A 16,253-nucleotide genomic window follows, 5' to 3' on the forward strand; every position below is an offset into this window, starting at 1 on the left:
GTAAAAATAATTCCTACTGAATCAGAGGTAAAAATGCTACAGCTCTCATTTCCCTGGTGGTTTTCACTAGGGCAGGACAAAATATAGTTTGTGGGCTGAATGTGGCCTCCAACCTTTTCTTTTTGCACCCTTGGTGCCTCACCAGTAAATATGACATAAAAATACCAAGCACTAAAAACTAGCTTGCCATCAAAATGCTACCTTTTAAAGGAAATGAAAGGGGGCCTTACAGCTGTCCTTTTAATTCAGAAATTATATTTGTTCATATTTGTGCTTCTTCTCTCTGCTATTTCGCAGCATTTTCCGTCATCAAACAAAAGCGGGTTTCCTTAGGGATTATCTGACCAATGTTCCTGAAGCCTCTATGGTGCTGAGGGGATCTGGGTCCACAACATTCCATAGACTACTGCAAGTTGCTCTCCAACCAGTTGCTTCTGATAGTATCAGTGGTCTGGTTTACTCTTCTAATTACAATTAAGTGTAACAGTGGATCGCATGGGTGTGGGATCCAACAGTGGTTCCCATTCATAATCAATGAATGTAATAAGCTTAATTGACTAGGTAACCTCTATTTCAGTTTTAGTCTGAAATAATTTTACATATTTAATAATCAATGAATAAATTGCAATTAAATAAGTAAAATACCGACTATTGCTATTATTATTATTGCATGTAGTAAAATTGACATGAAAGAATAATTCTGATTTAAATTCTTCTACATATATTCTATATTAGTAATAAAATATTTCACCGTTTCATTTTTTTAAAATCTAAGTGCTACCAACTTCCTCTTAGGCCACACACACTGTCTCCAGTCATGCTCACTTTGGAGGGTAGCATCCTGAGCAGCTGACCAACCTGAAAAAACAGCTACTGGCCTCATGGAAACTGTCCACATCTTTCCCAAATCACATTCTGCTGCAAAATTGAGAGCTACAACTGAAAAGTAAGAAATCCTATACGTATTTCACAGATTCTTGTGAACAGTGTCTTCTAAGAGAAAAATCAACCTCTACACTTTGTAAATGTGTGAGAAAGAATATATGCCTCTATGTGTGGGAGGGGCAGGGACAGAGGGAAAGATCTCCTTGGTGATACAAAGGTTGTCCTCCTCTTAACTATTTTCCCAGCTCTCTTTTTCAAGACTAATACCAAGTAAATCCCTTGCATGTTTAATTAACCTTCTGACCTCTGATGCTTAATGACTCTACTTAAATAGCTCACTTTCTGGGAGGGTGGAATACACCACAGTTCTTAAGCAGAGGAGCAGGTGAAAGAGGGATTGAAGAGCTCAGCTTGGTTACAAAATGGACCCAATCCAAAGATGTGAGGGAGCAAGAAAAAGCCATGTTTATGCCATTGTCCCTACATAATTCAGTACATACTGTACATGACCAACTGAGCCAAAGATCCTTGGGATTGTACAGTAATTTTACCTGCAGAAGCCTGTTTTCCTCCACATGCAACATATTATTTGTCTAATTTAATCTTCAGTAATAAACACACAGCCACATTGTAGAAGATCTGCTGATATTGGACTGTAATTTCTAGCTAATTAACCCTCCCACTGCAGATTACCAAAGCACCCCTGACACCTGAGAAGATTTCAAACAATTTGTGAACATATATGAAGAAAAGCATAAGTGGGAGGTGACTTGTTAGGAAAGTTCTCTGACACAGGGTGCCTCTTCTGACGGAGTGCTTGCTGTGACATTTATGTGTATCATCTAAAGAAGGAAAGAAAAAAAATGCATTGCCCTCACAGCTACTACTTTATTCATATGAAAAATATTCAAATCCTCAATCAATTAGCCAATTAAAACACAGGTGATTACAGTATAATCTTACAGATGTTTAAGAAAGCAAGAGGGTTTTGCCCTTGTGACAATTCCATAGAAGTACTGAAGTTTACCCTGCAATATTAGACTGGTTCATGGGTTGATGGGTCACTGAGATGAGAACCAATCAGATGGTGCCAGTGAAATATATATTTGAAAGTAAGAAGAGGGGAGAGCGGATACAGTTATGTTAAGCAGTTGGCTGAAGCAGTTGGTTTGATGATTAGTTGCCTGAAGTATAAGATCCAAGCTGAAAGTAAATTGTAATCACACAAGTCCTTTTTGTGTAACCGATATGATGTTAATAAAATTACAATTTGGTTCATATGAAAACTCTGCTCAGTTTTCATTATATTGGGCTGTAAGCAAGCCCAGAAAAAGAAAAGAGCAGGTTAAAGGTGATTAGCCAGATTGGTCTAATCATAGCTCTCATATTAGAGGGTACAGGATAGTAATGTTGAGCAATTATATAATATTTTACTGAGCAGTAGCCCTAAGTGATACCGTTTTTAATCAAGCATGCTCTAGTAATGCATTTGGTTTATATACAGCAATCTACTGCTACGACAACTATTACAGCAATGAACTCTGACTAACCTGGTACATTTTCCATGTTAGTGGATTAAGTGGTCACTGAACAAGTTAATGATGCTCATTCCATCAGGATGCATGTTATCATTAATATACAGACTCAAGCAATTTATCTAATGATATGGAGAAAAGATGTACATATTGCCCAAAGATACATGGGAATAACTGTAGAGGCCACAATAACCAATAAACTTTGAAGAGACACAAGGTCTTCTTGTTAGAAGGAAAGCCACCAATGATATCAGTCAGGAAGGAGAAGCTTACCTGAGTTACTTTTCAGTACAACACCCAAGTGTGTAACATTAAATTATAGCTTTTATATAGTTACTCCACTGCAACTATATTAAAACAGAAGGGGAAAGCTTGATCCTGAATCAAATTCTGCAGGCCTGTGATACATAGAAAGCCCAAAATTACACTGGATTTGAGATTAAATTGATAAATCTTTCCTTCTTTAGAGGATGCACATATATGCCATAGCAAGTGCGCTTTCAGAAGAGGCATCTTGTATCAACAGAACAGGAGAAATGCCACTTATGCTTTTCTTCATATTTTTCTTCATGCATTTTCACAAATTGTGAATAGGTATCAGGGGTGGGGTAATTTAGTAATCTGTGGAGGGAAAATAATTAGCTAAAATTGCAGTCTAGTCCCAGTCCAGATCATTTACAATACGGCTTTGTGTTTGTTACTAAATATTAAAAGTAGATGAAAAATATTTCTAGATTAGATGAAAAAAGAGCACCCTGTAACACTTTAAATGTTAACAATTTTGATTTGGCAAAGGCTTTTGTGACCTACTGCTCAGTTTATCACATGCCAAACACCATCTGTTAGTCTTTAAGGTGCTACATTATTTTTTCAATCTTTTTGCTGCAACAAGTCAACATAGTTACAGACCTGGAACTTCTTACTAGAAAATCTGGAAATTTTTCAAAATACAAAACTTATTTTATTTATCATGTTCTTACAGTTGAGAAACAAAAAATGTATCTACAAAAGTAGCTGCACAAAAATGTTTAATGACTCCAATCAGAAGTTCTTGTTTACTCTTGGAACTTCACTTCTTTCCCTATTGGAATTATACAGAATTTAGATGCTTTTCCTGCTGTTTATTCTTCAGAGGAAACAGGGTCGGTCGGTCGGTCTAACTAACTAAGTAACTAAGTAACTAAGTAACTAAGTAACTAACTAACTTATATACCACCCACTCTACCCAAAGGTCTCTGGGCGGCTTACAACAATTAAAATACAATTAAAAGATACAACAATTAAGATACAATTAAAATATAAAGTGGACCCTCGACCTATGGAATTAATCCGTACTGGTACGGTGGCTGCAGGTTGAAAAGTCTGTAGGTCGAGGCTCCATTGACCTACAATGCATTGAAAACCGATTAATCTGTAACCGCCCGTTTTTGTTCCATTTTGGGTTTTTTCCGGTCTGTAGGTTGATTCGCCGGCTGCAAGTCAAACCTAAATTTTGCAGCCAGAGAAGTCTGTAACTCGAAAAGTCTGTAAGTGGAGCCGTCTGCAAGTCAAGGGCCCACTGTACTCTAAAAATTGCCATCAGGACCTGCAGTTGATATTATTTCAATTAAAAGTCTTCTGGAACAGGAAGATTTTGGCCTGGCACCGAAATGTCATCGGCGTTGGCGCCAGACGAATCTCAATTGGGATGGCGTTCCATAGTCTGGGGGCAGCTGCCGAAAAGGCCCTTCATCTACAAGCCGTTCAAAATACCACAAGGACAAATAAAAATAATTTGTGGTTGGAAGTTTTTATAATTATCATCATCATCATCTTAGAACTGGAAAGCCTGAAAGGACCCTATAGGTCACTAAGTCCAGCCTCTGACAAGGAGGCACAGTGGGGAATCAAAATGCCAACCCCAGGCTCTGCAGCCAGATACCAAACTACAGTACTGAGCTATTGGGCTTTACCTGCAAATCTAACCTAATGAAAAAATTGGTTTTGGTTAGTTTCAGAAATGAAAAGTGGCAAAATCCAAACCAAGTTCTTATGAAAGAAACTTTTTCTCTGGAGTGGTTGGTTATGGACACAATCAATAATTTCATGAATTCTGCATGCTAAGAAGTTAGTGACCATTGTGAGAATATAGAATCAACATACAGTAATGGGATTCCCTGACAGGAATAAGCACCAGCATCTATTATATCCTTTGTACAGACCCAGATATGGCCTACTTTTAATGTTCTAACACAACCCAGAAATCCTATAAAGCAGAATTTCTGGGTATGTTGGAAAAAAGTAGGTTCTACAACTGTTCCACTGTTGGCACTATCATCAAACATTGAGACTAAGCATTATAATCCTTACTCATTCCCATTCTATGATTCTGTAGCTGCTGCCTATATTAAGTGTGTGAAAAAAGAACAAGGGGGGAGGATGAAGATAATGCTGGCATGGCACTGCTATCTTCTATTCTCCTCCCTGTGACCTTTTCTGAGCTTTCCATGCATTATGAAATGTTGGTAGGATGGGCAAAGAAGCCTTCAGTGTCAGGCACTATGCAGGAATCCCAACACAGAGTCATCACAATTAGAAGCCACCATTGTCCACACTACTGTAACTGAATGGAAGATAAATAATGCTTTTCACTCTACACCCCCATACATGAGATGTCAAGACATTCCTTGGAATGAGGCAACAAGGGAACAAGAACTTACACAGCAGTTCTGTATGAAAACACAGCCATCTTTGTCTTGGAAAAACTGATGTCCATTTACAAGAGTCTTTGCGATACATCTCCCTTTCAAAAGCTGCCCTGCAGATCTGCATTAATGAATTTTCACAATACTGCACACACAAGACAAAGTCTCCAGCTCTCAAAATATAAAGTCTAAATGTTAATTTTTAATCAATTCAATTCTACTTGTTAGCTCAAATACAAAGTTTGGCAGAACTCTGAAAATACAGGCCAGTTTGTAAAGAGTAATTAAAAGAGGGCAGCAATGTTAATTTGTTGCTGCAAAAAGAAGAAAGCATCTTGCATGATTCTGGCTCAAATCAATTTTATAAGTAACAGCCTGATTCAAGAGGCACTCTGCAAGTGTGCAGGGGTCTCCAGGCTAGTTTGTATTTCACCTTCATGGGAAGCCCATTTCTATAGCAATGCCCCTGCTGTATTGCCAGGCTTGCCATGCGAATTTTCCCAGTTGTATGAAAAGCTCCTGTGACAGTCAAGATGAATAAATCCCTACTCTCAGTCCATGAACTGTGAGGATAAAATGGCTAACTTCCCATGTATATATGATATTTAGGTGAATCATTTATATATGTTCACAATTCTCCAACTTCAAAAAAGCAACTGAAATGTTGACCTATTGCATATTAAGAATTTCCTAGCTCAAGATGCAAACCAATGAAGATGTAACAAAGTGAATGAATGAAAACAAGAGGTTACTTACCTGTAACTCTGGTCCTTTGAATGGTCATCTGTGAATTCATACTACAGTACAGTGGTGCCTTGCAAGACGAATGCCTCATGGGACGAAAAACTCGCAAGACGAATGGTTTCGTCGATGGGGGTCGATGACTCGCAAGACAAATGTTCCCATGGCCGTGCTTTGCAAGACAAATGTTTTCCGTTTTTTTGTTCCTGCCTCATATTTGCTTATTTTTAAATATTTTTCTGTGATGTTAAAAAAGTTTTTTGCTTGAAATTTTTGAAATCATCTGCACAATATGTATGGCTTTAAAGAGCACTTAATAAACCCTTTATAAACCAAATTTGACTTTGTTCTGACTTTTTTTGCCCATAGGAACGCCTTTATTAGATTTCAATGCATTCCTATGGGAAAACACGTTTCACAAGATGAATTTTTCGCAAGACGGCATTGACCTTGAAACAAACTAAATTCATCTTGTGAGGCACCACTGTATAGAGTTTATTCTGCGCTTGTGCAGAGGTTTCAGGAATATTCTAGAGCATAGTATGCGTTCGTCAGGACTGACCCCCTAGTACATGTAGTTCGCCCGTCCTGGCAATTGCCTCAGTTCCTTAGAACAGTTCCCCTCAGTATAAAAGGGAGACAAGACATGATGGACAGAGGGAAGGAACAGGAGGGAAGTGTGAATTCACAGATGACAACTCGAAGAACCTGAGTTACAGATAAGTAACCTCTCTTTCTTCTTTGTGGTCTGTGAATGCACACTATAGTGGTTAGCAAGCTTATTTACCGGAGGATATGCTTATTTACAGCATGGAACTACTGATGACAACACGGCTCTGCCAAAGGCTGCATCCACCCTGGCTCCAATATCAAGGCGGTAGTGAGTAGCAAAAGTAGATAGAAATGACCATGTGGTAGCTTTGCAAATGTCTAGGACACTAATACACTTCAAGAAGTCCGTGGAGGCAGCAACAGCTCTGGTGGAATGTGCAGTGGGATGGTAGAGGTTTGTGAGCGAGATTATAAGCGACTTTATAAGCGATTACTGAAACTGCCAATATGTCTATGACTTTAATTGTATTGCCACCATTAAATTTTGATTTTAAGATTTTCTGCAGTCTTTTGATATATTCTCTTTCTGTCAGTTCTTTACCTTTTGTGTTCAGGATGTTGTCTGCTTCTAGTACTCCAAGGTATTTATAACTTTCATCACTTGATAGTGATTTTATAATATTGCCATTTTTAAACTCTATTCCATCTAGTTTTTGGCTTTTGCCATGGCGTATAGACAGAGTTGAGCATTCCCAAATTTCATTTGGATACCTTCACTAAATATTCGCACTGTGTTTAGCAGTGATTCTATCTCTATGGAAGTTTTTACATACAGTTTTAGGTCATCCATGTATAACAGATGATTAATTGTTCCTGCTTGTTCTTAAATATGGTAACCCAATCCAGTTTTATTTAAAATTATTGACATGGGGATTAGTGAGATGTTAAACAGCAGTGGTGAGAAAGAATCCCCTGAAATATTCCTCTTCTGATGCTAACATCTCCAATTTCTTCACCAGATGCCATTAAGACAGTTTTCCATGTTTTTACTAATTGTAACTTTTTAGGCAGGTGTTAATCCAACTGTGTGTCAAATGCCTTTTTATAGTCTATCCAGGCCATGTTAAGTTTTCTTTTACATCTTTTTGCATTCTTTACTATCATTTTATTGATAAGTAGCTAATCTTCCATACCTCTTGACTTTTTAAAGTTCCATTTCTGTTCAGTTGGGTATAGGGAGTTTTCAATTAAATAATTATATATTCATCTTGCAAGTATTCCTTGAGGAGCTTGAACATTGTTGGAAGGAATGTAATTGGTCGATAATTACTGGGTTCATTGCCCTTTTGATGATCTTTTATTATCAGAAATGTGCAGCCTGTTGTCATCCAATCTTCAGTTGTAGAATTCTGAAGTAAGTGATTTAATTGCACTGCTATACGTTGATGGAGACTTGTTAAATGCTTTAAACAAAATCCATGCAGGTCATCTGGGCCAGGTGCACTCCAGTTTTTCACAGCCTTTACTTGCCTCTTAATCGCTTCTGTTGTTATTGCAATATTATCCACATATCACATTTCTTTGAGCTCCCTTACAAATGTCTTTAATCCATGAAGCGTTTTTGTTATGTCTGGTTGGGCTTTCCCAAATTTCTTTCCAAAATTTTACAGCATCTGGTCTTTTACACTGGCCTAATTTCTTTTGCTCTGCATTTTCTCTTAATGATATATAGAACAATAATTGGTCATTTCTAAATTCCATGTTTTCTCTATATTGTTTCAAGCGTCAATTATATCTATCAGTTTCCTTTACTGTAGCTGTTACCCACTGTTTCAATTTTTCCATAGTTTCAACAATCGTTTTCCTTTTTAGGTAAATTTTTTTTTGCATAGTGTGGCTTTTACTTAATTTTTAAGGTCTGAATCTTTTAAGTGTTTTAAGATGCAAATGTCTGCATGTAATTTTTTATTTTTCTTTCCAGATTAATTTTCCATTTAGGAGTGCCAGGGTCTTCTGGGTTTTTTGAAGCTTTTAAACAAGTTCCATGGTTATTATGGTTAGTGTGTTATACATGAGCTGGTTTGTTTCCTTTAGCATGTTGGTTGGGATTGTTCTGATGATTACATTTGTATCATTCAGTAGATCTTTTATTGGTTTACTCTGTAAACAGAGCAAAGTGAGGAGCCTTTGTTATTTCTGTGTTTTGGCTAATATGGGTTACTATTTTTCCCCTCAGTGATGCCATTCTGTCAACTCATAATTTCTGGGTTGTTCCATAAGTTGTTCCTCTATAGATATGTTTTCTTCCACTATTGCATCTACCTCTACCCTCCATTTGTCTTCCACACTACGGTCATTGTTTTGTGCTGATCCTTTTGTCACTTTTTCTAGTTCTTGCAAATTCCAGTTCTAAAAACACTTTACTCTGGATGGATAAAGTTTCTTTGGTCCATTAATTGTTGCTCAGTTATGTTTCCTTCTCCAAATTCCCATTACTCTTTTTTGAAAAACATGGGCTGTTGGGTTTGCCTCGTAATAACATAATGTGTAGCCTGTATAATTAAAAATTGTAAACCGCCCGGAGAGTGCTTGTAGCGCTATGGGGCGGTATATAAGTCCAATAAATAAATAAATAAATAAACATTTAATAATTTCTCAATTTTCTGCAGGAAAATTTTTCAACTTTCTGCACATTTTGCATTTACATTGTTTCAGCAGCTTTGCACCAGCCTGTCCTGGTTCCTCAACGGGGTCTATTGAGCGCTGTAGCCTATCTGTCACTAGATCTCCAGGGGCTATAGCATCTGGTGTGGCTCTAGTTGACCTGGGTGACAACCAATCCGGTATGGATTTCTGTTTATTTCTTTTCATCATAATTGATGGTTGGTGGACACAGTTGGTCTGGCTTCTCGGCTGAGACCTGTCTGACTCGGGAGACCCTTTGGCATAGCTTTCAACCTCACTGAAGTGTGCAAGCCTCAACAAGCCCTGTGCCCTTGGAAGGGATGAGGATAAGGATTAATATGCTGCAATCAAACTCAGTAAGGAAGGAAGGCAGCAAGCAAACAAGCTTCAAATACTGTTTTGCTATAAGGTTGATCGTAAGGCCAATCTAAGTCATGCTATTTATAAACTGATCATGTGATGCCAAAGGCTGGGAGTCTGATTCCCCACTGTGCCGCTTGGTGGCTTTGGGCAACCTGTGTGGCCTTGGGCAAGCTGTGAAGTCCCAGGGCACACTCAGAAGAAGGAAACGATAAACCACTTCTGAGTATTCTCTGCCTGGAAAATCCTGAAATGGGTCGCCATAAGTCAAATTTGACTTGACAGTACATAATAACTATTTTTAGAAGAGATAGCCATGTTAGTCTGTGCTACAATATCAGGCAAAACTAAAAATAAAGAAGATAAAAATGTTGTGCCACTTTAAAGACTAACTACTATATTTTCATATGAACTTTCGTGGACAAATCCACTTCTTCAGGCACTTCTTCATATGTGTGATGTATGTCTGAAGAAGTAGACTTGTCACAAAAGCTCACATTAAAATATAGTAGTGCCACAATAGTTTTGTCTTTATTTTTATTTTATTTTTATTTTGTTTTTGCCTAATAATAATAATAATAATAATAATAATAATAATAATAATAATAATAATAATAATAATAATAATAATAATAATAATAATAATAATAATAATAATAATAATAATAATAATAATAATAATAATAATAGTGCAGTGAGTAACGAAACTTGTACAACTAGCTTTGTAACTTCCCAATGTCAATCTTGTTAGTACACGGCCCAGAGTAGTGTGAATTAACTAACTGGATGGTGAAAAAGAGAAAGAAAGAAATCTGCCTTTTGCTGATCTATCATGTTTATAATCTGAGTTAACATGACTGCCAAGTTTCTTTATCACGTCTTATCAGTTCTTACTCTGAACATGAAAATCTATGTCTTAAACTTAAGCAGGCAATTGCTTCAGTTCAATAATACATAGCCTAAAGAAACAGATGACGTTCAGACAAAAAAAAAAAAAAAAAAAAAAAAAAAAAAAAGGAAAAATAAAACTGGTACAACCTGGAAGCCCATAGGCAGATTACACTGGTCCAAGTCAAATGATGATGGTAGATTGAGCTGTTTGACATACTTTATTTTTTGCTCCATAAGACGCACTTCCCCCCCAAAAAAAGTGGGGGGAGTCTGTGCGTCTTATGGAGCAAAGGCCACGATATCTTCCCCACTGGCCCCGTGGGGGGGGAGCGTTGCAAGGGTCCGAGTGAGCCTGCCAGGACCCTTGCGATGCTCCCACCCCCCCCACAGGGCCAGCACAGGCGAAATCGCTAGCTTCCAGATGGGGGGAGCATCACAAGGGTCCTGCAAGGCTCACACAGACCCTTGCGATGCTCCCTCCAACCCCATGGGGTCAGCGCGGGCGAAATCGCCAACTTCCAGAGCGATTTTGCCCCTGCTGGCCCCGTGGGGGTGGGGGGAGCATCGCAAGGGTCCGAGTGAGCCTTCTAGGACCCTTGTGACGCTCCCCCCACCCCCACGGGGCCAGCGCGGGTGAAATCACCACCTTCTGGGAGTCTTTTGAGGCCTGGGAAGCTTCAGAAGACTCCCAGAAGGTGGCGATTTTGCCCCCTCTGACCCCCAGGGGGGGAAGGGTGAGTCTCTAAAGGGTCCTAGGGGGTGTTCCCGGACCCTTTAGAGACTCACCCTGCCCCGCCGGGGTCAGAGGGGGTGAAATCGCCACCTTCTGGGACGCTTCTGAAGCTTCCCAAGCCCCAAAAGAGTCCTAGAAGGTGGCAATTTCGCCCCCTCTGACACGCGGGGGGGGCAGGGTGAGTCTCTAAAGGGTCGTGGAATATACCCTAGGACCTTTTGGAGACTCACCCTGCCCCCTGCCAGGCCAGAGGGGACAAAATCACCACCTTCTGGGACTCTTTTGAGGCTTGGGAAGCTTCAGAAGAGTCCCAGAAGGTGGCGATTTCACCCCCTCTGCCTCCGGGGGGGGGGGGGGGCAGGGTGAGCCTCCAAAGGGACCTAGGATGTGTTCCATAAGATGGACCTCTCCATAAGGCTCACCAATTTTTAGGAGAGGAAAACAGATTATTTTTTCCTATTTTCTTCTCCTAAAAATTTGGTGCGTCTTATAGAGAGGTGCTTCTTATTGAGCGAAAAATACGGTATGCTATTTGTCTTTTGACTAAATGGAAATGAGTTTACTTTGTTCTCAGTTTCATAACCATGACCTAAACTGGTGATGATTTGTCAGAATCCCATTTACAGAAAACATTTTTAGATGATAGTCATGTTTTAGGCAGAAGAGGCACTCTTGAGTCCCAAGTTCTGCCCTCAACTTTATTACAAGTAAATCAATATCTAAGACTCATTCTGACTCATCTTCTTTCATCATCTGTTTATAATTTCTGAGTAAGAATACTGTACACTTGTGGGAACTGTGAAAATAACAAGCAATAGTTGATTATCCAAATTTGCCATAAGGCTCGGAGGCAATTTCACCTCTATCTACAGTATAATGTTAGAAGCTAACAAAATAGTGTTGCATAGCATTACTAAACATTTTTATATTTTTAATACTCAAGCAATAATTACTTCTAACTCCTGGCTCCATTCATACAGCAACTTCAAACCACTTCATTTTTGGAGAGAATGTGTTAAAAGAAAACAATTTTGGTGCTTAAAAAAAGATCAGAGATGAAGGCAGAAAGGACTTTTGAGTCTAAATGGACTTTTGAGTTACCTTATTTTTCGCTCTATAAGGTGTACTTCCCCCCCAAGAAAGCGGGGGGGGGGAAGTGTGTCTTATGCAGCGAATACTGTAAAACAGCACTACCCAGGGCCCAGCGGGGGGATGGTGGGGGGAACCTCAGAAGGGTCCGAGAGTGCCTTCCAGGACCCTTCGGAGGCTCCCCACCCACCCACCGCGGGGCCAGTGGGAGTGAAATCGCAACCTTCCAGGACCCTTCGGAGGCTTGGAAAGCCTCCGAAGGGTCCTGGAAGCTGGCGATTTTGCCCCCACTGGCTCCGCGGGGGGGGGAGCCTCCAAAGGGTCCTGGATGGCACTCTCGGACCCTTCCAAGGCTCCTCCCACCTCCACCCCCACGGGCCGAAATTGCCAGAATATTTTTTCCTGTTTTCCTCCCCTAAAAATGAGGTGCGTCTTATAGAGAGGTGCATCTTATGGAGAAAAAATACATATGCAAATAAGACATGGACCAGCAACAGACTCATTTACCTATTCTTTACTTCAGAAGGAACTCAAAGATCAATTTCTAGATTGAATAAAATTTTATTATTATATTGTTTCCAGGCAAATAGTCACACTTGTCTGCTGCAGCAAATACTATACATCCTGGCAAGCCTTAAAGCTAGCAAGCTTTACTTTGTATAAATTCTCTTTTAAAAAACATTTTATTAGTTTTTTACTCTATCTACATTGGTTTGTGCTTGTCAAACATAGTGTTACATGGTTTGCTTACAATTATTTGTTTTTTACAATTATTTGCTTTTTACATCTCAGTGTCTTCCCAGTTGTCCCCCCCCCAAATTCCAGACATCTTTCAAACATTCAAACCATTCATGTACATATTTTAATATATAATATGACTACTATCATAATATTACTTTCATAATATACAATATTCTCAAGATTTTCTAATAACATTCTTAATAAAAATGGTTCCAGATCCATGCCCCGGCTTTATATCTAGTTTAATTTACCTAAAATGAAAACCCACCTTATTACATCTTTACCCTGGTTAGGGTTCCCTTATTTCAATTTAATTCTCCTTTTTAATATAAAGGATATGCCCCTTTATAATTCCCAAAGTTAAATACATACATGTTTTTCAACCTTAAGGGCCCCCTTTGTATTTTCCATCTTTCTATGTAATTCCCTCTCTTATTTCTCTTTTTTCACTTTGTGTTTGTCTCTCTAAGCATTCTGTCATCTTTCATGCCCTCTGAAACCATTTTGTGCATCTGATTTATCTCCCCTAGATCTTTATACACTTGGTCTATCTTCAATAGATCTTCCAGGCTTTTTAAAATTAACTTTGCTGATTTTCTCCCCTTGACTTCCCTTAATAATCTCCTCTGATCCAATATTGACGTTTCTCTTAGGTTTTCCCCATTAATTTCCTCCAGCTCCTCTTTTGATTGGCATAGATCATCCGGCACACTCTCGTTTCCTTCTTCATTATTTCCTGTCGCTTGTTGACTATAATTCTTCAGATGGTCACTGAATAATTTCGCCTCTTGGTAGTGGGATCTCACTATTTCTAGTATTGTTTGAAGGGTAGATTTTGTTTCATCCCAAAATTGTCCTTGTTGTGCCATTCTGTTCCAGCTGCCCAAGAGCTTAGGCCAACTCACAGTCCAGTTCAATGATTGTATCTGTGTCCTAATTGATCCCTGCCAAATTGATGCCAGCTAAACAGATATTCCAAGTCTCCAGAGTCAATTCAAAGAGTCCGCTTTGGCTAAATAGGCCTGAACCAAAATTTAGACCCCCAAGATGCCAAGGTACAGTGCAATGGTTGTATCCGTGGCCTGATGGCCTAATTCCCACAGATTTATGCCAGCTAATCAAACATAAGCACTTCCAGCTCCCGGGGCAGATCTACTTTTGCCAAACAGGCCTGGACCGAGGTTCAAAAGCCCCAAATATCACAGTCCAGTTCAGTGTTTGTATCCATATCCTGGTGGCCTAGTTCCCGCAATTCTGCATGGCCAAAACTGTGATTCCAAGTCCCTGGAGGTGGTTCCAAAAAGTTCACTTTGGCCCAATATATTAATTCCCAAGGTACAGTTTAAAAAGATCCACTTTAGGGTTAATTTATCTGTGTTCCAGTCAGGCATGAAGAAATCAAAAAGAAATAGAAAAAAGGTTTCCAAGTTTTAAACAACAGTAGAGTGCTCAAGATCACTGTTCTGGCCATTATGCCAAAAGACTTCAAGTAGTCAAAACATGAGTCCACACTTATCTGGTAATAACTTATGAGAAAATTTCGTAAGATTTATAATGCCAAATTATAATCTTCTTAAAGTATATTTTGAATGTACAGTGGTGCCCCGCATAGCGACGATAATCCGTTCCGGAAAAATTGTCGCTATCCGGATTCATCGCTATATGGGGCAAAAAAATCCATAGGAACGCATTAAACCCTGTTTCGCTCCTGTAAAAGTGCCTTACAATGTTTGGAACAGGTTTTAAATGCTTGCAATCGTTAGCCCACCTCCTGAACCCTATGCAAACTTAATTTGGTGTTGTTCTGAGTCGTCTTTAATTTTTGGTGATTTTTTGAATTTTCTCTCATTGGAATGCATTGGACGGAAAGTTCAATGCATTCCAATGACAGAAAATTCAGAAAATCACTAAAAATTAAGGACGACTCAGAACAACAACCAAAAATTAATGAAGACTCAGAACAACACCAAATTAAGTTTGCATAGGGTTCAGGAGGTGGGCTAACGATTGCAAGCATTTAAAACATGTTCCAAACATTGTAAGTCCCTTAAATATGAGCGAAAACGGAAGAGCTTCAAAAGCACAGAAGCCGGCTTCAGTGCTTTTGAAGTCCTTCCCGATGTCCCTTTTCGCTCATTTTTAAGTGTCTTACAATGTTTGGAACATGTTTTAAATGCTTGCAATCGTTAGCCCACCTCCTGAACCCTATGCAAACTTAATTTGGTGTTGTTCTGAGTCTTCGTTAATTTTTGGTGATTTTTTGTTTTCCCTATTTAAAGGCATTGAACTGTCCATTCAATTGATTTAAATGGGGAAAATAAAAAAATCACCAAAAATTAATGAAGACTCAGAACAAAACCAAATTAAGTTTGCACATGTTTCACTATGGAATCCAAGCATTTAAAACAGGTTTCAAACATTTTAAGACACTTTAAAATGAGCAAAAAGGGGCCTCGTTAAGTGAAATTCCCCCATAGAGAACATCGTTAAACGATGGGGGAAATTCCTCAAAAAAACCTATCGCTGTGTGAATTCATCGTTGTATGAAGCAATCGTTGTGCGAGGCAGCACTGTACTTGCTCCTCCTCTGATGTGATATAATGTATGACATGACTTGTCAGCAAAGGCCTACTGCCTTCTAAACAGGACAAACTGACCACTACCAGTCTCTGTACAAAAGAATATATCAACACAGATCTCATATTAGAAGTAGAAGTACTAAAAACTAATGGGAAAACATTTCAGTCTCCATTGTCACCTTGGCTTCTGATCACAATCTAGTAGAAAAACCTTAAAGAAACTTTCCAGGGAAAACTGCTGAACAAGAATTCATCAACAGACTCAATTTTATGTCTGCTTAACATAACATCTGTTAATCAGCTCACCGATGGACAAATATCTGTGTCATATTATGGAAAGGAGATGATCTGGGATGTCTTCCTGCAGTGGCAGGAACCCTAGCTTCTTCACTACATGTACAGACATCAATATTGTAAAAATAAATTGCCTCCCCTGCAGTTATAATTAGCTTATAATACATAAATACTGTATACAACAATAACATTTAACTATTTTGCTGCAGTGACTATGAGTGAGCCTATTATTGAGGCATTTATGGATTGCAGGAACTTAATAAAACAATATTAATGTTTCTGAATGGCTGGAAATGTATCATTTCCACTTCTAAAATTACTGAGGAGAACATGAAAATATGTGGAGTAAGTTTCTTTTTAGCTATACAAACATTTAATATTGCTGAACTGCTGCATAGCTCGACAACAGCTGTTTCAGCATCTGAGCAGGATTAGCTGTTTAGGGTGTCATACATATAAGAATCTGCTTGTTTTTTAAAAAATC

The 16,253-nt window shown here is 38.8% G+C and overlaps 1 protein-coding gene across 2 annotated transcripts in view; it reads right to left on the bottom strand.

Annotated features, from left to right (window-relative positions):
• Positions 1-16,253, bottom strand: part of FBXL20 (F-box and leucine rich repeat protein 20) — a 101,362-nt gene that overhangs the window by 35,640 nt on the left and 49,469 nt on the right. The gene's annotated exons all lie outside the window — the stretch shown is intronic.

This window comes from Pogona vitticeps, chromosome 6 (genome assembly GCF_051106095.1).
Source record: "Pogona vitticeps strain Pit_001003342236 chromosome 6, PviZW2.1, whole genome shotgun sequence".
Taxonomy (NCBI): domain Eukaryota; kingdom Metazoa; phylum Chordata; class Lepidosauria; order Squamata; family Agamidae; genus Pogona; species Pogona vitticeps.